Source organism: Dermacentor silvarum, chromosome 8, assembly GCF_013339745.2.
Source record: "Dermacentor silvarum isolate Dsil-2018 chromosome 8, BIME_Dsil_1.4, whole genome shotgun sequence".
NCBI lineage: Eukaryota > Metazoa > Arthropoda > Arachnida > Ixodida > Ixodidae > Dermacentor > Dermacentor silvarum.
Window position 1 is genome coordinate 173,806,869 of NC_051161.1, and position 23,763 is coordinate 173,830,631.

At 48.4% G+C, this 23,763-nt stretch overlaps 1 protein-coding gene and 1 long non-coding RNA gene across 3 annotated transcripts in view; one reads left to right on the forward strand and one right to left on the reverse strand.

Annotated features, from left to right (window-relative positions):
* Positions 1-23,763, reverse strand: part of LOC119462588 (solute carrier family 41 member 1) — a 520,047-nt gene that overhangs the window by 52,886 nt on the left and 443,398 nt on the right. The gene's annotated exons all lie outside the window — the stretch shown is intronic.
* Positions 19,470-21,061, forward strand: LOC125947623 (uncharacterized). The gene is made up of 2 exons (XR_007468451.1): positions 19,470-19,931; positions 20,928-21,061. It is a non-coding gene; the product is annotated as an uncharacterized LOC125947623 (long non-coding RNA).

Here is a 23,763-nt window from a genome sequence, read left to right on the forward strand (position 1 = left end):
ATAAAACTGAGTTATTGGAACTACTCCTAATACAGCACGATTCGCCTATTGTAACAGAAACGTGGCTTCATCTGATGACGACGTGTTTCCTCCTTCTCATACTGTTTTCCGCAGGGATCGCTTAACTACGGGTGGCGGTACTTATTATAAATAAAATAGATGCTATTGTACTGAATAGCGTTGCCGAACTCGAATGCTTGTGGTTGAAAGTATCTTTTTGTAGGCAGACGTTTATTCTCTACGCTTTATAAAGGCCTCCCGACGCCGCTCCAAAACTCCTAGCCAAACTGCAGGCTCACATGCACCAGCATGAAAACAAGAAAATAATTTTGGCTGGCGATTTCAATCCCTCTGGTATTAATTGGGATCGGCCGGAAATGACGTAAATGTTATCTTCGACATAATGATAGAGCACGATATTATCCAAGTCGTAAGCCAGCCGACTCGGGTGCACGGCTCTTGCAGTTCTATTTTAGATTTAGTGTTCCTTCCCGACTGTATTGTTGCTTACACTGTCCATATAGAACACGGGCTATCTGATCAACTAGCCAATGTTTCTATGCCGATTTCTTGCCATAAAGTGCAAGAAGAAACTGCTGTACATTACTACAAAGATTACTCACGTGCGGATGATGCGTCAATTATTGATCACTTGGAGGCATGTCTTACCGATTTTGATAGCGGTGATGTTGGCGTTTTATGGGAACCTTTTAAGGGCATGTGCCGGTATTGCCTTGATAAGCTTGTCCGGAACAAACGAAGGAAAGTACACAAGGAAACGCCGTGGATGACGTGAGACATTATAAATTTAAAACGCAAAGTGAAAAGATTAAAAAAGAACCGCGCACGACTTAACGTCATAGCACAATCAAACGGAAGCCTTGCATTGCATCGTTCAAAGGAACATTATTTCAGTACAACGCTACCAAGCTTTATTTTGGAACTGGTTTTGGAACTAAATTTTGGAACTACTTGAGTGAGAAAAAGAAGTCAGTTTCACAGATTTCTGCTAACGGCGTCATTATTAACGAACAAAGAGGCATTGCCGAACAATTTAATATAAGTTTCTGTCCTGAAAGTAACGTTAGTGAATTTATTGTGGCTCGACTGTACGTTGGAGCGTGGTCTAAGCGGTTGAAACTGGTAGTGGGAGAACCCAGCTAAGCAGAGCTCCGTCGCTCGCTGTGCTTCGTGCATCAGAGTGTAGGACGGGCCTGTCCATGAGGGTTGTTTTTTATTCTTGTGCAAGTGAAAATGCAGCGCTCATTAGAACAAAGATTTGCGATCACGTTTTGCGTGAAACTTGGCAAGACCGCTGCGGGAAATGTTACTATGATCAAGACTGCTTACAAAGAACATGCCCTGTCAGATCGGCAAGTGTTTCGGTGGCACAAGGCCTTTTTGGAAGTCGCCGGGAAGACAACGAGGACCGCGCCAGACGGCCATCCACGACCACCACGGCTGACAATGGCTCGCGAGTGAGGGAACTCAGAGCGACGATTAAATGTTCGCTTAATTACCGACATGTTGAAAGTTCCGAAAACTGATGTTCATGAAATCGTTACAGACGATATCCGCATGCGGAAAGTGTGCGCAAAAATGGTTCCAAAAGTGCTCACTGACGACCAAAAGTCACGCCGCGTGAAACGTGCTAAGAATACCTCGACATGTGCAAACGTGATCGAAAATTTTTGGACAACGTCATTACAGGTGACGGGACTTGGGTATTTGAATATAACCCGGAGGCCAAAAGGCAATCATCGGAGTGACACACGCACTCGTCCCCTCGCCAGAAGAAAGCCAGGACGAGCAAATAACGGATCAAGATCATGCTCATCGCTTTTTTTTTACATCCACGGACCGTTTCAGCGCGAATTTGTAGAACCTGGAACCACTGTGAACTCCAAATTTTATGTGGAAGTCCTCAAAAGACTGAAACGCCGGACATCGCAGACAACTGGACCACGATAATGCACCGGCCCACAGTGCCTACATCGTCATCGACTACCTGCTTAAAGCAGGGGTGCCAACGATCTCCCCGCCCCGTACAGCCCGGACTTGGCTCCCCCCGACTTTTTTTCTGTTTACACGCCTCTAAACACCCCTGAAAGGCAAGCATTTTGGGACACTGGACGGTATCAAAGCAGCTTCCACCGCTGCATTAAAGGCCATCCCGGAGGAGGACTACCGCAACGCATTCGAGAGCTGGAAGTCTCGCTGGAGCCGATGTAGCGACGCAAAAGGAGTATTTTGAATATTTTAAACACTTGTAACGACCGGCCGCTTTGTGAGCAGATGATCTTAGAGTGTCGGCTGACGCGGTCTTCACGCCAGAAGGCGATGAGCGCGCTGCTGAGGTTCTTCCGGACAAGCGACCTGCTTGAACGACTGTGACAATCCTGAGTTCTTTTGTGTGTGCGTGTGTGTGTTTTCTTTTCTGATGTCCCTCTCTTTCTATGTGTGTGCATTCTTCCTTATCTTTCTGTCTCCCCTTACCCCTTCCCCAGTGCAGGGTAGCAAACTGGATATCTACCTTCCGGTGAACCTCCCTGCTATTCCCATCTCATTTATCTCTCTCTCTTTTCTGCTGCAACTGATGGCCTTCCCACTGCCACAGACACTGCAATTACAAATTTTTCAAATATTATTAGTTATGCTGGAGTTCTCTCAATCCTACTTGACTTGAAAACTAAGACTTCTTCTGGACCCAATAACATACTAAATGTTTTTCTTCGCTGATATGCCGAACTCTCGCAAAGTACCTTGTCATGATTTTTCATGCTTCCTTGTCGTGTTCGAGTTTGCCGAAGGACTGGAATTTTTAAAAAGGCGACGGACTACTTTTAGAAAACTTTTGGCCCGATCTCACTAACGTGAAGTTTCTGTAAACTTATTGAGCATATTATTGCAAAAGCTCTCCATGAGTTTCTTGAGGAGAACAAAATTCTGACCAACTCTCCACATGGTTTCAGAAAGGGATATTCTACAGTAACACAACTAATCACGGTCATTCACACGCTTGTTTCTTCCATTGAAAATAACAACCAAACTTATTTATTTTTTCTGGGTTTTAGTAAAGCCTTCAAAAGGTACATCATTCCCAACTAATATTTATGCTAAGAAACTATGGCATACCAGAACTACTTGTTTCTTGGATCGCTTAATACTTAGGCAATTGCGAACAGTTCGTGGATGTAGGTGGGCATCACTCGGCCTGTCTTCCAGTCACATCTGGTGTACCACAGGAAAGTGTATTAGACCCTTTGTTGTTCCTCCTGTACGTGAATTACATTGTTGATGTTGTAAAGTCGAATGTTGAAATAAGACTATTTGCAGGTGATTGTGTCTTGTTTAAAGAAATTACCCACCCTAGTGATCAAGATGACGTGACTCATCTTGGTCACTAGTGTGCTTGGTCACTAGGTCATCTTGGTCACTAGGTCACTTCTATTGGTGCACTCAATGGGAGATGACCTTGAATGTTGAAAAAAAGTGTTTTCTTCCCTTTTCCCGCGAGAAAACATCTCATTCTTATAGTCATATGCTAGACTCCTCTGCACTTAAACAATTTACTAACTATAAATATTTAGGTGTCACCCTTTGCAGCAACCTGTCCTAGAACCTTCACGTGCAAAAGATGTCTTTCTCTGCTTTCGACCCAGACCCAGACGCCTTCACGTGCAAAAGATATCTTTATCTGCTTTCCACCCAGACCCCAGACTTCAGACCCAGACCCAGACGCCCGCTACACCGACGCGGCCAAGTATCCGCATCGAAACGCATACGCTCTCAGCGTCGTAGACTCCCTAGGCCGCGAGTTAGCATCGGCAACCGTCAAGGCACGCAACCCGGAAACGGCGGAAGAAGCGGCAATCGCTCTCGCCACCACCACATGCACAGACGCACTCCGCTCCCGTACACCTGCGTAACGTGGGTACCCGGACACGAGGGACAAGAGGGGAACGAAGCGGCCCACACCGCTGCCCGCGAGCACGTCAGCTGGGCTCCCCTCGCCCCACACGCCCTCTGACCTGCGGCAGAAGAGGTGGAAGCCGTACCCAACAACTATTCGACGATATTTTATTTATTTTATTTGGATACCCTAAAGGCCCAGAAGGGCATTACATAGGGGGGGAGGGGGGGTGTTGAAACGGGAATAACAAAGTAGTCGCACAGCAGGTGAAAATGGCATTTCAGTGGACACAAGAATGCAAGTTCAAATATAGCATGGTGAACAGAAACTAAAAGCAACAAGGTATAATACTAACACAAAGGATAAGTCCACATTGTATCCTAGAAATACAATGTAAAAATATAAAATATAAAAACAATGTATAATATACAGTCAGTTCAGTGTAAAAAGAAATGCTTTTCAGGTACGATCATGGCAGCACTTAAAGAACAATGCGAGCATCAGGTGGATGACTTTTGTGTCAGGTGGATTTGTGTCAGTTTCTAATGAAAACGCCAACTCTTACTAGTATATACAAAAAGAAAACTATTGTGAAATGCCTTGACGTTCAAGAAAGGATTGCAGCGCTGACAGAAAAGATTGAGGATCATTCATAGTGGCAATGCTAGATGGCAATGAATTCCATTGATCTATTGATAGTGCGAGAGGTGAGCTCCGGTATTTTTCAGTATGAGCGAAAATTGGTTTGACTTTGTATGCGTGGTCTAATCTAGACGATATGTGATGCGCTGGAGAAATATGTGAGTGGGAAAATGACGTGTTGCTATGGAATATAGTGTGAAAAAGTGCTAATCGGGCATATGTTCTGCGCATGGCGAGTGATGGCATTTTGAGGGAGTCTTTCAGTTTGGTGACGCTTTGGAATCGCGAGTAAGATGACAGGATGAACCGTGCGGCTTTGTTTTGGACCGCTTCGAGATGGTTAGTCCAGGTGACATGATAGGGATGCCAAATGATGGAAGCGTATTCTAACGAAGGCCGAATGAGCGAGTTATATGCTAATAGTCTAGTGTCACGTGTAGCGAGGTGAAGGCGCCGCTTGAGTAGGCCGAGTTTCTTTAATGATTTAGAAGTTATGTGTTCTATATGATCATTCCATGTTAAACTAGAATTAAATTTTATTCCTAGGTATTTAAATGTAGAGACTGAATCAATAGGTATATTGTTAATTGCGTAAGTATTGACCTGTGTTTTCAATGCCGGGCTAAACTTTAGATGTTTTGTTTTGTCTATGTTGATTTGCATCTGCCAAACAGAACACCATTCTGATAGTTTATTGAGGGCAGACTGCAGGTGAGTAATGTCGGTAGGGCTTGCTATTTCCTTATAAATTACGCAGTCGTCTGCGAATAGTCGAATCGTTGCATTTATGTTAGTTGCTATATCATTAATATAAATTAAACATAAAAGTGGGCCCAACACTGACCCCTGTGGTACCCCTGATATGACGCGTGCGGGGTTCGAGGTATGGTTTTGAAATTTGACGGACTGATGACGGTTTGTTAAAAACTGTTCGATCCATTGCGTTGTTTTCTGATCAAGTTTAAGGCTACGGATTTTTAAGATCAGACGGTTATGGGGGACGCGATCAAATGCTTTTGAAAAATCGACAAAGACTGCATCGACGTATAGCGATGAGTGTAGTGAATGGTGAAGATCAGTTATTAATTCAAATAGTTGCGTTTGGCAGGAAAGATTTTTCCGAAAGCCGTGCTGATTGATAAGGAGTAGGTTGTTTTCGTTTAGATATGTTATAATATGCTTGTGTATTATATGTTCCAATAACTTACAGCTAATTGAGGTTAAAGAGATGGGCCTGTAGTTGCTAGGAAGGGAACTGTCGCCGGATTTAAATATAGGTATTATAAATGCTGACTTCCAATCATCCGGTACACATCCTGTGTCGATGGATTGCTGAAATATTAATGAAAGCAAGGGAGCTGAATACTGACTGGTTAGCTTTAGAAGTTTGGTGCTGATGCCGTCGGGACCAGGACTTGTTTTAAGCGGGAGGCGTTCTATTGCAAGAGAAACGCCATGTGCTGTAACTACGATGGGTGTAAAAGGAAACGCTACATGTGGTTGTGATAGCTGAAGTGAACTGTCAAGAGGCAGTTCATCTGTGAAAACCGTGGCAAAACTTTTGTTGAATTCCTCGGCGCACTCGGCTGCTGGTAGAGCACTTCCGTCTTCTCCCAGAAGGGTTGGAATCGAGTGTTTACTTTTTGGATTTACGACTTCCCAAAATTTCTTGGGGTTGGTTTTTAACAAGTTAGGAAGCGTGATATTAAAGTACTGATTTTTGGCTTCAAGAATACTTTTTTCTGCTAGTATAGATATGCTTTTGTAGTTCTGCCAGTCAGAAGTGGTGTTTGTTCGTGATGCCTTTTTGTATGATCTTTTCTTCTTATTTAAGCACCTGTTCACTTCTCGTGTGAACCAGGGATCGTCAGCACGCGTTTTTATCGTAGACTTCGGCACGCAGGATGCTTCTATCTCCTTTAACTTATCGCGAAATATGCACCAGTTGTGACTAGTCGAACGGTTTTCGAAGTCTTCTTGGAATTCGTTTGAAAAGGCCAGCAGCTTTCGGTTCATATTTTCAATGTCGGCTCGCGCATAGTTGAGAATGCATTTTTTTATTTGTGCTTTGTCAGCATGTGGAAGCGAGAAGGAACACTGCACTACTTTGTGGTCACTGATGGCTTCTAGAACATGTGTTTCGGCAATATTTGGGTTGTTCGTGAGTAAAAGATCTAAAATGTGATTGCCGCGTGTGGGGTCGTGAACTAGTTGCGTGAGGTCATGATAATGAAGTGAATCAACAAAACGAATGTGTTCGGCCCGGTTAATCTGTGTACTAACGGATGATGTGGACCAGTCTATGGCAGGGTAGTTGAAATCACCGCCTATTATTAGGAGGCAACTAGGAAACCTGTTAGTAACCAGCTCGACTGCTTCATTGAATAGGTCAGTAAACTCAGGACGGCTGTCAGGTGGCCGGTAGCATACGCCTAAAACACACCGTGAGTGGCCAAATTTGACAGAAATCCAAAGTGCTTCTAGGGGTGAGTCAACGGCAATGATAGAAGGCTGATAGGCCTGTTTCACTGCAATAAGCACGCCTCCTCCTCTAGAACTCGTCCTATCTTTGCGAAAAATTACAAACGATGAGGGGAGCGTGAGATCGTCGCTACATATGTCATGTGAAAGCCACGTTTCCGTACCAAGAATGATATCTGATGAGGTGGCATGAATGATCGCTTTCAATGTATCAAGTTTGGGGAACATGCTGCGAAAGTTAGCCAAGAGCAGTGACACCGGGCTGTCATTAGTCTGCGCGTTGTGCGTAATTGCAGGCTGTCATTCGGTTTGGCGCTTTTCTGCTGTTATAGGAATTACTTTGCCCGAGGCAGGATCATACCGGTAAATTCCAGATCGCATGTGCAATTTGTTAAAACGCACGGAAAAGCGTTCATTTGGTTTCCTTTTTTCCTTCGCGTAGTCACGCAACCTTTTACGCGCTAGTTGCACCGTTGGGGAAAAGTCTTCTTCTAACCAAACTTTAGGTGTCTCCAGGTCCTTCAGCTTGCTTGCATTACTTAAAGCATCCATTTTTGACTTGAAGTTCAAAAATTTCACAATTATAGGTCGTTTCGCTCCTTCTCGACGCTGCCCTACGCGATGCGCACGTTCGATGTCACCTGCCTCTATATCAATTGCAACACTACAGGCTCGAGCGCCGCGTGTACCCTCCACCGCACCCAAACCTCGGCAAAGAAGAAAGCGTGGTCCTCAGACGCCGAATATTATAGTGCCGTGAGTGTACCTACACTCACGGCACTATAATGCACTGCCTCTACCCGACGCTCCACAGCTACCTCTGCCCACTCTGCAACGTTCCCGACACCCTGGCACACTTGCTCTTGGAACGCCCGTGGCATGAAGACAGCGAAATGCAGCCCGAAATGGACGCTAACCGAGCACCACAAGCAAACGAAGACCACCTATTCGAGACGAGGGAGGCCAAGCTCACCCTGGGGGACCTGGAAGACCAACGACAACTCGTCGTCAGGGCCAAGAGGGCAGCCGAAGCCAGAGGGTTCCTGGACTAAGGAACCTTCCCACCTCAGGGTGATACCGGGACTCGCTCGAGACACTGTTTCAAGAATAAACGTTTCTCTCTCTCTCTCTCTGCTTTCCGTAAACTTTGTGCTTTCTCAAATACAAGCTTAAACACGCCCCATCCTCTGTTAAACTGCTCGCTTATTACTACTTAATTCGACGAGTACGCCCGTATTATCTGGGATCCCTACACTCAATGCAACATAAACAAACTTGAATGAATCCAAAGACAGGCTATCCGGTTTGTTTACAACAAATTTTCGACATTCGACTCGCCAACTGAACTAATGAGGTCTAATAATGTCCCCATACTTGAATCACGTCGAAAGAAATTACGGCTTGACTTTCTTTCTCAGTTACTCGTTGTTGGCACGAGTTTACCTTTGCTAAATCCCCCCCCCCTCCCCTTGCTTCACTCTGGCTTAATTAATGTGTGCTATCCTTGCCAATAAAAAACCAGTTGGTAGTCAGCGCTTGTGTGTACGTGTCCCCCTTTTTGCGGTCGTCTGTTTGCGCTGTTACACAAAAGTTTTGAGATGTACCAACTCGCCCAAAAAGAAGTATTGATCATGTAATACCCGCCGCGGTGGCTTAGCGGCTATGGCGCTGCTAAGCACGAGGTCGGGAGGGATCAAATCCTGGCCGCGATGGCAGCATTTCGATGGGGGCGAAGTGCAAAAGCGACCTTAGCCCGTGCTCTGGGGCCACGAACCCCAGATGGTCGAAATTAATCCGGAGTCCCCCCACCACGGCGTGCCTCATAATCAGATGGTGGTTTTGGCACGTAAAACCCCCGAATCCCTCTGTAGGGTCGTAAGCTTTTTGTCAAGTGATAGGAAACAGAGACATAGTGCTGCTTTTCTACAAATGATTAGCTTATTTTGGTTTTAAGGCGGACCAACTGATCCCGCGTAGAACGCATCCTAAAACCGCACTGATATCTGTAAAGTGTGCATTCTTCCACACACTTGAACAAAAACCTTCACACCATATTTTAATTTTAAAAAAGCCGGCAGATCCCCACGCCCTCTGGCAATCGAGGTTATGCAAAGCAGTGTGCGGGGAGCCTACCAAATTAACGAAACGGCCATGAGAGCACCAAGACGTAGGCGGCTGTTTCATGACCTACATGACACTCATGTCATGACATTCATGTCATGACCTATCAGTTATGTTGATCATACACTCTTGTCACACTATGCCAATTTCGCTACATACGAAGTTAACGATACCACCATGAGAGTACCAAGACATGGTCGGCTGTTTCACAACCTACATGACAAGCATATGTCATGATATTCATGTCATAACCTATCATTTATGTTTGTCATACACTCTTGTCCTAATATGCCAATTTTGGTACACAGCAAGTTAACAAAACGACCATGAGAGCCCCAACAAGTAGGCGGCTGTTTCATGACATTCATATAAGGACCTATTATTTATGTTCGTCATTTATTTTATTTATTTATTCGGTATACCTACATCGCCTGTACGGACATCGGTTGGACGGACGGACGGACGGACGGACGGACAGACAGACAGACAGATAGATACTCTTAAAGTGGCAAATGTTCGCCAAAAAATGCTTCGCATTTAAAAGTACTGTAACGTGGCACAGAGGAGATAGAAGAGGAAGAGAACGAAAAACTCAGCAGCAGCCACGGCTACATTTCGGTGGCAACATCGTGGCGACCTCTCATCCATCCTAGTCTTCACCTGTGAATAAACATCGATCATCCGTAACAGTTTTTGGTGGAGGTGCTGGGTGCCGCCGACCACCACGCAACACGGCCAACAGGGTTCTCCAACCTCCTGATCTGCGTCGAAGCCGCCGAATCGCTGGATTGCCCGCATTACTTCCGGTGTCTCAGATGTCCCACACCGAAGCCAACACTCGCACGGAACCAGCGGCATCTTCGACCCAAATGATGGCTAGTCCGTGGCAGCGCCAACATCTGGTAGAGCCTCGCGCATTCGGAGGGAAGCACGGCGAGGACGTCGAAGAATGGCTTAACCACTACGAACGGGTGAGCAAGCACTATCGTTGGGACAGCGTAACGCGACTCTCCAACGTAGTCTTCTTTCTGATGGACACGGCGCTCGTTTGGTTCGATAATCACGAGGAAACTCTGACAACGTGGGATCGTTTCACGTCCGAAATCAAGGAGCGTTTCGGTGATTCAATCGCAAAGAAGAAACAGGCCGAGCAAACGCTCCTTGAAAGAGCTCAAGTTCCGGGCGAGACGTGCACGACCTACATCGAAAACGTACTCAAGCTATGCAGGACGGCCAATCCTCGTATGTCAGAGGAGGACAAAGTTGGCCATTTGTTGAAGGGAATCGCGGAGGACGTTCACAACTTCCTCATTGGTAAAGAGAACCTTGGCTCAGTCACCGACGTAATACGTCATTGCCGTACCTTTGAGGCTCTCAAACTGCGCCGCATAATCCCGAAGTTTGGCCGGCTAGCAAACGTCACAACTGTTGCAAGCATTGAAGACGACATCCCATCAGTCGATATCGCGACGACCATTAGACAGATTGTTAGAGAGGAGCTACGTCGCTGCACGGAATTGAACAATGAGGTCCGTGATAGTCAACATCTGTACAATCGTCCACCAGCTCCCCTTTCCATCGCTGCAACGACTGTCGAGGAGTACCGCTCGAGAAGGCCAATGAGAACGCAACAGAACTACCACCGGGAAACCAGCAACGGGCGTGCTGAGGGATTTGCCCGTTGCTCAGCAACGGCCTACTCGGAGCCTCGGACATACCCATCCTACCCGAACGTTAGCCGCGAGCCTCCCGTGTGCTATACCTGCGGTGTCACCAGACACATCTCTCGATTCTGTCGTCAGCGTCGTTGGGCACCGAGGTGGTACGAGTCACAGCCAACGTCCTATGACACTGAGCGTCCTAACGTCGACAATTCCTGGCCTCCACGCTCCTTTACTTCGTCGACGACCTTCCCCATCAACAGCCCTCGACGGAATCAGCGCAGCGACTCGCCCGTTTCAGACCGCAGTCTCACTCCACCTTCTTCACGTCAACGTCGCTCTCCTTCACCGAGGCGACGTTCATTCTCACCACCGCCGTCGGGAAACTAGACTGCGCGGCCGATGGAGCTGAGGTCGCCAGACTCGACACGACACTGATACCTCCACCGGTTACAATGCTGAGAAACAAAGTGGAAGTGACAAGTGATGGTATATGTACAATGGCATTGGTGGACACCGGCGCTATGATATCTGTTATGAGTCTTCCTTTCAAGAACCGGCTTCGACGCAAAGTGATGTTTTCCCTCGACACGCATGCTAAATTCCGCGGAGTAAGCGGTGAAATATTGCGTCCCCTTGGTGTTTCTGCTATGAATGTGTTATTGGCGGACAAGTGTTATTTAACCGAGTTTGTGATTTTGGAACGCTGCACGCACGACGTTATACGGGATAAACTTTCTGCAAACCTGCGGGGCTTCAGTCAATTGTGGTGCCGGCGAACTTTCGATAAATAGCGGAAAACCTGGGGTCGATGCTTATAAAGATCCGTCATTATCAGACCTCGTGAATCAAGAACCCGCTGGACAAAAAAATCACCGCATATCCACGAAGTGAATGATGATGAGTGGAAGAAGCACCGGGGGATCATTCGCGTAAACCAATCTACGGACGAGAGATAAAGAGAGCGCGCGTCGGGAACGAGAGAGAAAGAGAGCGCGCGTCCGGAACGAACGCCCTTGTGCCCCGCAGCACCCCTAGCTACGGACGAGAAAGAGAGCGCGCGTCGGGAACGAACGCCCTTTGCACCGCAGCGCACCTAGCTACGGACGAGAGAGAAAAACGCCGGTATTCTAGCCACCATAACGCCGGAAGCGTTCTCTGGAAGCCGGAAGCTGGCTTCCGGAACCGGAAGCGGAACCGGAAGTGGAAACGGAAGCGGAAGTCGACTTCCGGTCATACTATACATATACATATATATGTATATATGCGTATACATACATACATAGCGGTCTCCATGCCAACAAGAGCTACGAGCTTACGCCATCTAGTGAACACTTCATAAAACTACAGGTGGCTACCACTTACGCCATCTATTGAGCAATTCATAAACTAGAGGAGGCTACATACTACTACTACTACTACTACTACTACTACTACTACAGAGGAGGGAACGACCCACACCCTAAGGAGCTTCGCCCCTAAAAACGTTTGCCGTTGCTGAGGGAGTGACGCTGCCTCCGTGGTCTTTAGCACCGATATCCGTCATCGCGTCTTGTACAGACGCTTCATTTGACGCCGTGGTACAACCCTTTGGCGACTCTTGTGGGAAGAAGAACCTACTGGTACCCAATAGTGTTGTATCTGTGAACAATGGTAGCACGTTTTTGTGGACATTAAATTGTTCTGCCGTCCCTGTGCGTGTTCCCGAACACATGAAGATTGCTGTCTTCGACGACGTCACGTGCTGTTCATCGATGGTCGTCAGGGACGAGGATTCCACTGAAGGACGAGCCACTTGCCCTTATGAGCAGAAAATTCTACGCATGGTCAGCAAATCTTTGTCTTCACGTGAACGGGACACCTTAGTACAACTGCTAGCCCAGTATGCTTCCGTGTTCGACTTCTCTCAAAATGAGTACCGTACAACTATCCCATCCTCGCGTGCTCGTCATCGCATTCACACAGGATCGGCACATCCTCTTCGGCAAAAGCCCTACCGAGTGTCTTCATCAGAGCGCAAGATTATTGCGGACTAGTTACAAGAGATGCTGAGGAAAAATGTGATTCAAGAACCATCAAGATTGTGGGCCGCACCTGTCATCCTGGTAAAGAAAAAAGATGGCTCGTGGAGATTTTGTGTTGATTATAGGCGACTAAATGTTGGATGTGTACCCACTCCCGCGAATTGACGACGTAATAGAGTGCCTACACTCTGCCTCCTACTTTTCGTCCCTCGATCTGCGTTCAGGCTATTGGCAGATACCTGTGGATCCCGTCGACAAAGAGAAGACCTCCTTTGTTACGCCGGACGGTTTATTCGAATTTAACGTTATGCCGTTAGGGCTCTGCAATGCGCCCGCAACGTTCGAGAGATTCATGGACACGATTCTTCGCGGTCTAAAGTGGGAAATATGTCTTTGCTAGCTGGATGATGTTATTTTCGGCCGCACTTTTGAGGAGCATAACGAGCGCCTTAGCCTGGTTCTGAAATGCATGGAGAAAGCAGATTTGATTCTTAACTCTGGAAAGTGTAGGTTTGGGGAGCGACAAACCTTGGTTCTCGGTCATCTAGTCGACAAATATGGAGTCAGACCTGACCACCGCAAGATTGAAGCGGTCAGTGCCTTCGAGCCTCCGCAGTCAGCGCGGGAACTGCGCAGTTTCCTGGGACTCTGTTCTTATTTCCGTCGTTTTGTCCCAAAATTCGCCGACGTTGTGCACCCGTTGACGCGTCTGTTGCAAAAGGATGTATCGTTCGACTGGACACCAGGATGTGAGTCACCGTTCCGTCAACTTAAATTCTTACTTACGTCAGACCCTATCCTGCGTCATTTTGATCCGTGTTCCCCTACCGAAGTTCATACTGACGCCAGCGCAATAGGCATTGGAGCGGTACTTGCTCAACGGCGAAACGACGCCGAACACGTTGTTGCCTATGCCAGTCGTTGCTTAAGCAATGCTGAGCGAAACTACACAGTCACTCAGCAGGAATGCCTTGCAGCTGTTTTTGCTGCTCAGAAGTTTTGCTGTTACATCTATGGTCGCCCATTCAGCATAGTCACTGATCACTATTCATTATGCTGGCTGTTCAGCCTTCGGGATCCGTCTGGTCGTCTAGCACGGTGGGCCTTGCGACTACAAGAGTACGACTTTGTCGTGAAATACAGAAGCGGCCGCCGGCATGCTGATGCCGACTGTCTTTCCCGCTTACCACTGCTAACGGCAAATTCTGAAGAAGACACTTTCGATGACTGTATGGCCGCTATTGCACTTGAATTTCCGGACGCGACCATCTTCCAGGAGGATCAACGCAACGACGTCAATCTGGAACCTTTTTTTGTGATGGCCCTGAATCCGAAAGCCAGTGGTGGTTTTTCCATACGTGACAGCTTGTTATATAAAACCAACCACTCTGCAAGTGGCGCCCGCTTTCTTCTTGTAGTCCCGGAGAGTCTCCGTAGTGCTGGGCTACATGCCATGCATGATGATCCAACATCAGGTCATCTTCGATTCGTCCGTACGTTACAGCATGTACAAGAGCGATTTTACTGGCCTCACATGCGTCAAACAACAAAGCAATATGTGGCTAGTTGTGCCCAATGCCAACGACAGAAACGACCTTCAACCGCCCCACCAGGTCTTTCGCAGCCGTTGATTCCCCCTCACGCACCTTTTGAGCAAGTTGGCGTGGACCTCCTGGGCCCATTCCCACGGTCATCGAATAACAATCGAGGGATAATCGTTTGTGTAGACCACCTTACAGGCTACACAGAGACCGCAGCAGTGCCGTCATCTACCGCTGTTTGCGTCGCTGCTTTCTTGTTGCATTATGTCGTCCTACGCCATGGCCCACCTCGCCTGATCATAAGTGATCGCGGTCGTCAATTCGTGGCGGACGCTGTTGAAGAGCTGCTTCGGCTATGTGGAACACAATTTCGTCACTCGACGCCGTACCATCCGCAAACCAACGGTCTTGTTGAACGCACGAATCGAACTTTGACGAACATGCTATCAATGTATGTGCCCTCTAACCACAAGAACTGGGATGATGTGTTGCCATTCATAACATACGCCTACAACACTGCGACGCATGAGACAACGAAATACAGCCCTTTCTATCTGCTTTATGCTCGATCGCCGCGGAGATTCCTCGACACGATTCTGCCGTTTTCTCTGGACGCTGAGGATTCCGTCGCCAAGACACTTCGCCTCGCCGAGGAAGCCCGCCGAATAGCCCGTGTCCGCACATTGGCATCGCAAAACCGCTCCAAGAATCGGTACGATAGATCCCATCAAGCCGTTTATTATGAAAAAGGTGTCCTAGTGCTGCTATGGACCCCACAACGCAAGCGTGGCTTGTGCAGCAAGTTCTTGTCACACTATGTGGGCCCGTTCGTTGTTTTAGATCGCCTGAGCGACCTCACTTACGTGGTTGCACGAGTTTTGTCTAAAGATAGGCGTTCCAAGAAAACCCAGCTGGCTCATGTTGCACGCCTTAAGCGCTACTACCCCGCCGAAGAACAGTGACTCTCCCAGTGGGCTTCGCCTGCGAAAGGGGCATTGTAACGTGGCAACGAGGAGATAGAAGAGGAAGAGAACGAAAAACTCAGCAGCAGCCACGGCTACATTTCGGTGGCGACATCGTGGCGACCTCTCATCCATCCTAGTCTTCACCTGTGAACAAACATCGATCATCCGTAAGAGTACTAATGGAGTCTCCGTATGTGTCAATTTTGCAGCACATCATGTCATCGGGCCCTGCAGCCATGCAATATTGCCAAGTGTAAAAGGGCTCGCGATGTTTCATGGTCACTGTTACCTTCTTTTTTTGCCTATTTCGCTTTGTGCTTTAGCAAATAATGTGTGTGCAAGTAATGTGTGTAATGTGTAATCAGAACTCGTCACAGCTGCAAAATGTCGAGCTAAAATATTCGCGTGACACTCAAGTTTTCCTAGAGTATCAAGGCATAGCACGAAATATGCTTTGTGCTTGCCATCCACTTTATGAATTTTGTCCCATAGTTTTCCATGACTCGCCTTTAGCTCTAGGCCTTATGCGCCCGCTGTTTTTCTATGGGCGAATACATAAGCACGGTTTTGTTCCTTACGCACTTCCTAATAGTTTTTCAGGCAACCTAAAGTTCGCGGTATGTTTTTTTTTCTGCGGCATTTATTATCAGTTATGTAATCGTTAAGTTCTTTCTTCAGGCATTTCGTGAATCTCACAAGCTGTATTTGCGACAGTTCTTTAAAACGCTTCGAGCCTGCCTGTGGAATTTCCCATCACGAATATTTTTCAGGTATGGACCGTAGATTTGGCGTCGAAGCAAGGAACGGATGCTAGTTGTCACCGCCTAAAGGACTTCTGGGGCCGTTTTCTGAAACGATCCACTTCGGCGTTCACGTTCAGTAAATCCACCTACTGTTTACCCGTGACGTCAGCATGCACTATCGACACGCGCTCTCGAACGCTTCAAAACACACGAGAGAACACACAGGGCGAGTGCAGAGTGGCTCGTGTGTGTTGTTTTCGAGTGTACCGGCCACAGTATGACGCAGACGTGTTCGTTTTTTTTCAGGGGAACACCGAACAACGCCCTGACGTCATATTAACGCAGACCGGAAGAGATAGATGACGCTATTTATTTTTCAGTTGCGCTAAAACAGCCAATAAACGCGTGCCGTTGGCGGAGCCGTGGCCAAGGCGATACTATCACCGAAGTGGATCATTTCAGAATACGGCCCCTGGTGATCTTGAGTGAAAAACTTGTTACCAATGCATCTTTCTGATCCCTATTATAGGGATCAGAAAGATCCCTATAATAGGGATCTTTCTGATGGTGTGGTGTCGTGGTGTTTTCCTTCTTGTGTCTTCGTTTTCTTGCGCAGTTTATAAACGTCTAAAAGCTATGAACCAACTAGCCCACCAGAACGTCCTAGGGAACAAAGGTAGGATAAGGTCGGTAAATAAGTGTAAAAGATTGCTCGTAATTATTTTTTCTACTGTTGAACCGCAGTAGTCAGCACCAAATAATATTATCAAGTCTTCAGATAGTCTGATCAGCAGATTCCCATAGGGTCACGTAGTAGTGACGCTGAAGTAAACAGTCGTAAAACTGTGCATGACGAAACTGATTCTTTATTGGGCGAACCTGTGGCCACAAAAGCAAGCTACACTCAAAGCACAACGAAAGCGGCGAACACAGTCGGCGGTCGTCGAAAATCTGATCAGCGGCGCGACGCGTGGGCTTTTATACCTGAGTCATCGAAGGTTCCACGCGTGTCTTGCAGAAAGTTCTACACAATTCGCGTCGGTCACACAATCAGATAACATAAGCGTCGGTGAAAACAGGCAACGAAAAGAAGCATCGATAACGTTCTAGGAACTTCCGATACAGGCGCGTCCTGCGCCGAGCGATAACGTTTAACATTTGTTAGCCGGTGGAAAGCGGCCATCGGTGAAAGATAAACATGTATACGTGTCAATACCCTCCCGTTAAATAGCATCGTCCCGATGCTACAAACACGAAAGCGAAAACAAAACCACGCGTACAGAAAGGGACAAAAATAACAAAGCAACAAAGGACCTAAGTTCCTCAGCGGGCGTAGAAAGGCTTAAGACGCACCACGTGGATGACTTCAGGTCGTGCGCGGCGCCGCTGTGATTGCGAAATACCGTCCGGCACGACATCATAGTCCAGTGCGCCAATACGTCGGATGATCTTATATGGTCCGAAATAGTGACGTAAAAGTTTCTCGCTAAGTCCTCGTCGGCGTATCGGAGTCCAGACCCAAACACGGTCTCCAGGCTGGTACTCGACTTAGCGTCGTCGAAGATTGTAGTGTCGGCTGTCGGTTCTCTGCTGGTTCCTGACGCGCAGGCGGGCGAGCTGTCGACCTTCTTCGGCACGCTGCAAATAGGTGGCAACGTCGAGGTTTTCTTCGTCGGAGACATCCGGTAGCATGGCGTCAAGCGTCGTTGCCGTTTTCCTTCCGTAGACCAGGTTGAACGGCGCCATGTGCGTCGTTTCTTGCATGGCGGTGTTGTATGCGAAGGTCACGTACAGAAGGAGGGCATCCCACGTCTTGTGTTCGACGTCGACGTACATTGCCAGCATGTCGGCGATGGTCTTATTTAGGCGCTCGGTGAGGCCATTCGTCTGCGGTTGGTAGGCGGTGGTCCGGCGATGGCTTGCCTGGCTGTAGCGCAGGATGGCTTGAGTTAGTTCAGCCGTGAAGGCCGTACCTCTGTCGGTGATGAGGACTTCTGGGGCACCGTGACGCAGGAGGATGTTCTCAACGAATAACCGGGCTACCTCGGCAGCACTGCCTTTGGGCAAGGCTTTTGTTTCGGCGTAGCGGGTGAGGTAGTCCGTAGCTACGACGATCCATTTATTGCCAGACGTTGACGTCGGAAAAGGCCCCAGTAAGTCCATCCCGATCTGCTGGAACGGTCGGCGAGGTGGCTCCATCGGCTGTAGAAGGCCGGCTGGCCTTGTCGGCGGTGTTTTGCGTCGCTGACAGTCTCGGCATGTCCTTACGTAATGGGCGACGTCGGCAGAGAGGCGAGGCCAGTAGTATTTTTCTTGTATCCTCGCGAGCGTGCGGGAAAAACCAAGGTGTCCAGCCGTTGGGTCGTCATGGAGAGCTTGCAGAACCTCTGGACGCAATGCTGAGGGTACCACGAGGAGTTAGTTGGCTCGGAGAGGCGAGAAGTTCTTTTTTAGGAGAATGTTGTTTTGCAAGAAAAACGACGCCAATCCTCGCCTGAACACCTTCGGCACAATGACGGTCTTGCCTTCCAGGTAGTCTACAAGGCTCCTTAGTTCCGGGTCAGCTCGCTGTTGTTCGGCGAATTCGTCGGCACTGATGGGTCCCAAGAAAGTGTCGTCATCCTGGTCATCTTGTGACGGCGGTTCGACGGGGGCGCGAGAGAAGCAGTCGGCGTCAGAGTGCTTTCGCCCGGACTTCTAAACGACAGTGACGTCGAATGCTTGAAGTCTTAGACTCCATCGTGCGAGGCGACCTGAATGATCCTAGCCAACACAAGTTAACTAGCCAACACAAGGCGTGGTGGTCGCTCACAACTTTAAAGGGCCTGCCATAGAGGTAGGGGCGAAACTTTGATGTAGCCCAGATGATGGCGAGGCACTCCTTTTCTGTTGTGGAATAATTTCAATAGCGACCGGCTAGCGTAACTTACAACCCTTTCTAGTCCGTCAGTCCTCTGCACAAGAACGGCGCCGAGTCCTACGCTGCTTGCGTCGGTGTGGACTTCGGTATCGGCGTTTTCGTCGAAATGCGCAAGTATTGGCGGCGATTGCAGGCGTCGCTTCAGTTCTTCAAATGCTTCGACTTGCGGCGTCTCCCACTTGAACTCGACGTCGGCCTTCGTGAGGTACGTCAGTGGCTCAGCGATGGTCATAACGTCACCGCTCTCGTCGACAGTGGCACCGACTATACCGTCTTCAGTGGCGCGTTCGCCGCCAAGTTAAAGAAGGTGAAGACGGCCTGGCAAGGACCCGATATCCGGACAGCGGGAGGCCTCCTAATAACGCCGGCTGGAATCTGCACAGCCCGAGTCACGGTAAACAACCGCACTTACCCAGCACCTCTACCAGATGTCACGTAGTAGTGACGCTGAAGTCATAGAGAAAGAAATTCAACAAGAGGGGACACTCGGCAAAAATTGGCAACAGGAAACACGTCACCATACGTCACGCTATACTTTTGACACCGAACGTTAGCTGCCGCGAGCATCGAAAAAAAAGAAAGTGAACTTAAGTTAACAGGCATTCATTTATTTTTTTAATTCTTTGCCGCGAAAACTAAAACGTTTTGCGTATAAATAAACTTAAGCTTTGCGACTTATTTTCCGTGCCTTACCTAGCCACAGGTCAATGACGCGCCAGATACATGCGTCATCCGCCAGACACTCCCCCGAAGCCAGCGAGGATGGCTGCGCGCGCGTTTGAGCGCTCGCGCGCGGCGACCCGTCTGTCTCATTCTTTGTTTCTTTTTTAAATGTAACCTGGTTTATTGGGCTCTCGGCGTATTCTTGCGTTCCTTCTGCACTGGGACAAGACACCACTGCACTATTGGACTACGGCAAGGTGAGAAATCTTGTTTCACAGTCTACGACGCAATTAGGCTTACGGCACGGGACCGAGACTTAAGACGCAGTTAGCGAAAAACAGCTCGACCATCCTGGCGCAGTTAATTTGAGTAAATGAATCGTGCTGAGACATGTTTCCGACGCTTCCTAGGGGACTATTGTAACTTATTTCGGTTTTTGAGCCACACTGGCCGCACAGGGTGCCGTGTCGCAGTTAGCGAGAACTCGGCCGTGGTGTGTAGTCTAGGAGAAGTTTGTGCCGCTTGCTCTGACGCCAGACATTACTGGAAAGTAATTTCGTTACTTTCTGGGGTACTTTTGAGGCACGCTGGCCGCACAGCGCGCTGTGACGCAGTTAGCGATAAGCAGCTCGGCCGTGGTGATAAAGTTAGTTTGGCGTGTAATGAATCTTAGAGGAACAAGTCTGTGACGTTTTTTGTGGCTCCGCAACAACATATACTTTCTTTCGGTACTCACGCCTTTTGAAAACGCGATGGGCGATTGCCAAGAGTGATAACATGGGGTGTGCTGCTGGCGCCGGCAGAACGCGCGAACGACGAACATATCAAAAACTTGTAATTCGAAAATAACGTCTTCTAAAGGACTGAAAAAAGGCATTGCACCCACGCATTTGTCTTGAGTGCCTGTTGCGTCCGTCTCTGTGTATGTCGCGTACCGTCGCGTCGCCCGAGCCAAGTTTTGGAAACGCGAAGTCGCTCGTGTATTTTTGCTGCCTAAGTGCAGGAAATAATGCCCGGAAATTGGGGAACGCTTGGAAATCAGATGTTTTCATATATGTTTGGGATGAGTCGGGTATTTTCTACGCCATGTATGTAAAATCGAATTGCTTTTGTTTGTAATGCCGCCCATTCACCGCTTTCGCACCTTTCGCCTCGCAGTGTTCCTAAGTCTAAATACCAAAATGACTCATGCTTGTAACATGCTGTTACGTGCTTGCAAATGTAACATGCTTGTAATTTACTTTTTTTTTCAGCTGGTACCGTCCGGTGGAGCTTCATACAGGAACTACTTCCTTACCTGCTGGTGTAACAACGTTGGATGAACGCACAAAAAGCGCGGAACGAGCTTTTATATAGAGCAAAATAAATATTTCCTCATTGCACAAAAGGTCTTGCGTCTACTTTGTGTAATTGCACGTGGCACAGATGCGATTGGATTTTACGAGATCGTTCGCAATCATTTTTACTAAATAATAAACCGATTCTGCGCGAAGAGCAAAAAAAAGAAGAAAAGGGGGGGGGGGGGGGGGGCGCAGCCGGCGTGCTAGCTTGCGTTCAAAATACGCGCGCCCAAAACCGAAACCGGAAGTGATGCACGTGATCGACACCGACCGCTTGGCACGCTGCAGTCAATTCGGCCGCTGGGCCCTATGGGAGTGTCCCCTCTTGTTGAATTCCTTTCTCTATGCTGAAGTAAACAGTCGTAAAACTGTGCATGACGAAACTGATCCTTTATTGGGCGAATCTGTGCCCACAAAAGCAAGCTACACTCAAAGCACAACGAAAGCGGCGAACACAGTCGGCGGTCGTCGAAAATCTGATCAGCGAAGGTTCCAGATTAATCCCTGATGCCCGCGTGTCTTCCAGAAAGTTCTAGACAATTCGCGTTGGTCACACAATCGGATAACATAAGCGTCGGTGAAAACAGGCAACGAAAAGAAGCATCGATAACGTTCTAGGAACTTCCGATACAGGCGCGTCCTGCGCCGAGCGATAACGTTTAACATTTGTTAGCCGGTGGAAAGCGGCCACCGGTGAAAGATAAACATGTATACGTGTCAATATCTTCAATTAGAAGATAGTGTTTGGCCAGCTGGTCTAATAAGTGTTGGAGATCATTAAAGGCTATTGCTAATAAAGGAGGTGGTCATAGCGAGTAAACTGTTCATGCCAAAGCAAGTCCTGCCACTACAGGAAGCCTGTATTTCTATGCAGTTCACTAGCACCTATGAATGTGGTGGCCACTAATCCAGCAGCTGAAGTCGAGCGTTCCTGTGTGCTTCTTGCTTCCGACGGGTTTTTCGCACTAGTTATTGACGTCTCTGCACAACCTGGCGGTTTTAGAGCGGCGCCAGTTCTTGCTGCGAGCGCCGAGATGAGAGCGCAGCGGGCGCAGCGCGTGGAGGCTGCAGCGGAACCGTGAGGCGACACGGACTGTGGCCACGATTGGGCTCGCTCGCCTCCGCTCCGGGGGCATCGAAGCACTCTGCGCGTCATCTGTTGAACAAAGCGCTGCAAGAGCGGAGGTCTGCCTGCGGCGGCTGCTGTGAATCGCGCCACACTTCGCTCCGTTTGGAACAATACAGATCGTCCGCGCGAGCCGCTTTACATAGTGCTGCGTTCAAATTTCGCTGTAAAGTGTATCGTAATCGTCTGTTAATTTTTAACAGCGAACCTGGGCGTTTGCCGTCAGGTGTAACTTCAAATCGGGGGCCGATCCTGGTAGTAGTGCATAAAGCATCCAAGCCACGGAGGAAGATTATTTAGGAGTTGAAACTCCCGTAAGCACTGGCGCGCACTGGCGGCTTGATAACGTCACAAAAATGGTATGCGCCGACGAAAGCACGGATGCGCATGCAGTGACGGCGCCTTGAGGCGCTTCATGCAAGCTGCAGCGGGAAAAACAATTGGAGGACGCTTAAGCTTCGCTTTTACGTTCACACCGAAAGGCGGGGCGGCCAAAGCGGGCCGGTGGGTGCGCCGAAAGCGGCGAAAACCTCCTCGCCGAGCGGGCATAGCAGGCGGCAAACGAGGCGGCGAGCCCGATCGCGCTCGGACCGATTTTTTCCGCCCCGCCGGAACTTTCCGCTTTGCCACAGCCAATCAGAATGCCAGACAACGATGGCGCTGGTGTATCTCGGCGCGAGATCTGCGCGCGCGCGGACGACCGGTGCCACGAGATGGCGACACGTCCCCCGCAAAAGTACAGTACCCTAAGTATGGGAGAGTGTCCAAAGCGCCGGCTCCGGCGAGGGCCTTTTTCTGTGAACTGCCGCGCCGCGCCGCTGCTGCTCCAGACCCGTGGGCTTTTCGCGCTCGCGAAGCGCGCGGGAAGCGAGGGTCGTCTGCTACGCGCTGTAATTTTTTGCGTTCATTTTCCGCGCGAAGCACTTAAACTCTATTTAACTTCAACAGCGTGGTGCTGCATGGAGCTTACCCATCTTTGAGTGTTTCTTTGTGCTTGGGCAGCAAGATAATGCAAGAACTAACGTATCAAACTCATAAGCGCGGCCTAGCTCTGGTGCTAGAGTTCGGGAACCGTATTACGGTAACTGTGCGTGCGTAGAAACGTGCTAAATGAGCCCGCGGAAGGAAAGAACGTAAAAAAAAGGAACGTTATTTGCATTATCCCCAGCACCAAACGGCAATAGCACCATGCTTGAAAGAATAAGAGTAACGAAAAATTTAAATTATTAAAATTACTCGCGCAGTGAAGTGAAATACGTGCGTGCAGTGACCCCTTCGCTCACCATTACGCGCTTTTCGCTCACGGTCAGTAGTGGTTTACAGCCATATGCATATGTATTTATTCGAATATTTTTAGCCACGTCCATCTTTTATTATTAACAGAGCAGACTGAGAAGGTGTAAGAGAAGTAAGAGAAAGAGCAAAGACGGTCCTAACGCCGCAATATTGTTGGCTTATTTCGCTTCAAAGATGGCGTACACGAACAATTCTTGCTGTACGCTATCTGTCCAATACAAACTTCGCGCATGATGTACCTTAAGGTTCACCGTGAGCGAAGCTTTTTTCAAGTTCAGACATTCAAATGAAAAGCCACTCGATCCAGCCAATATAGCTAAACAAATA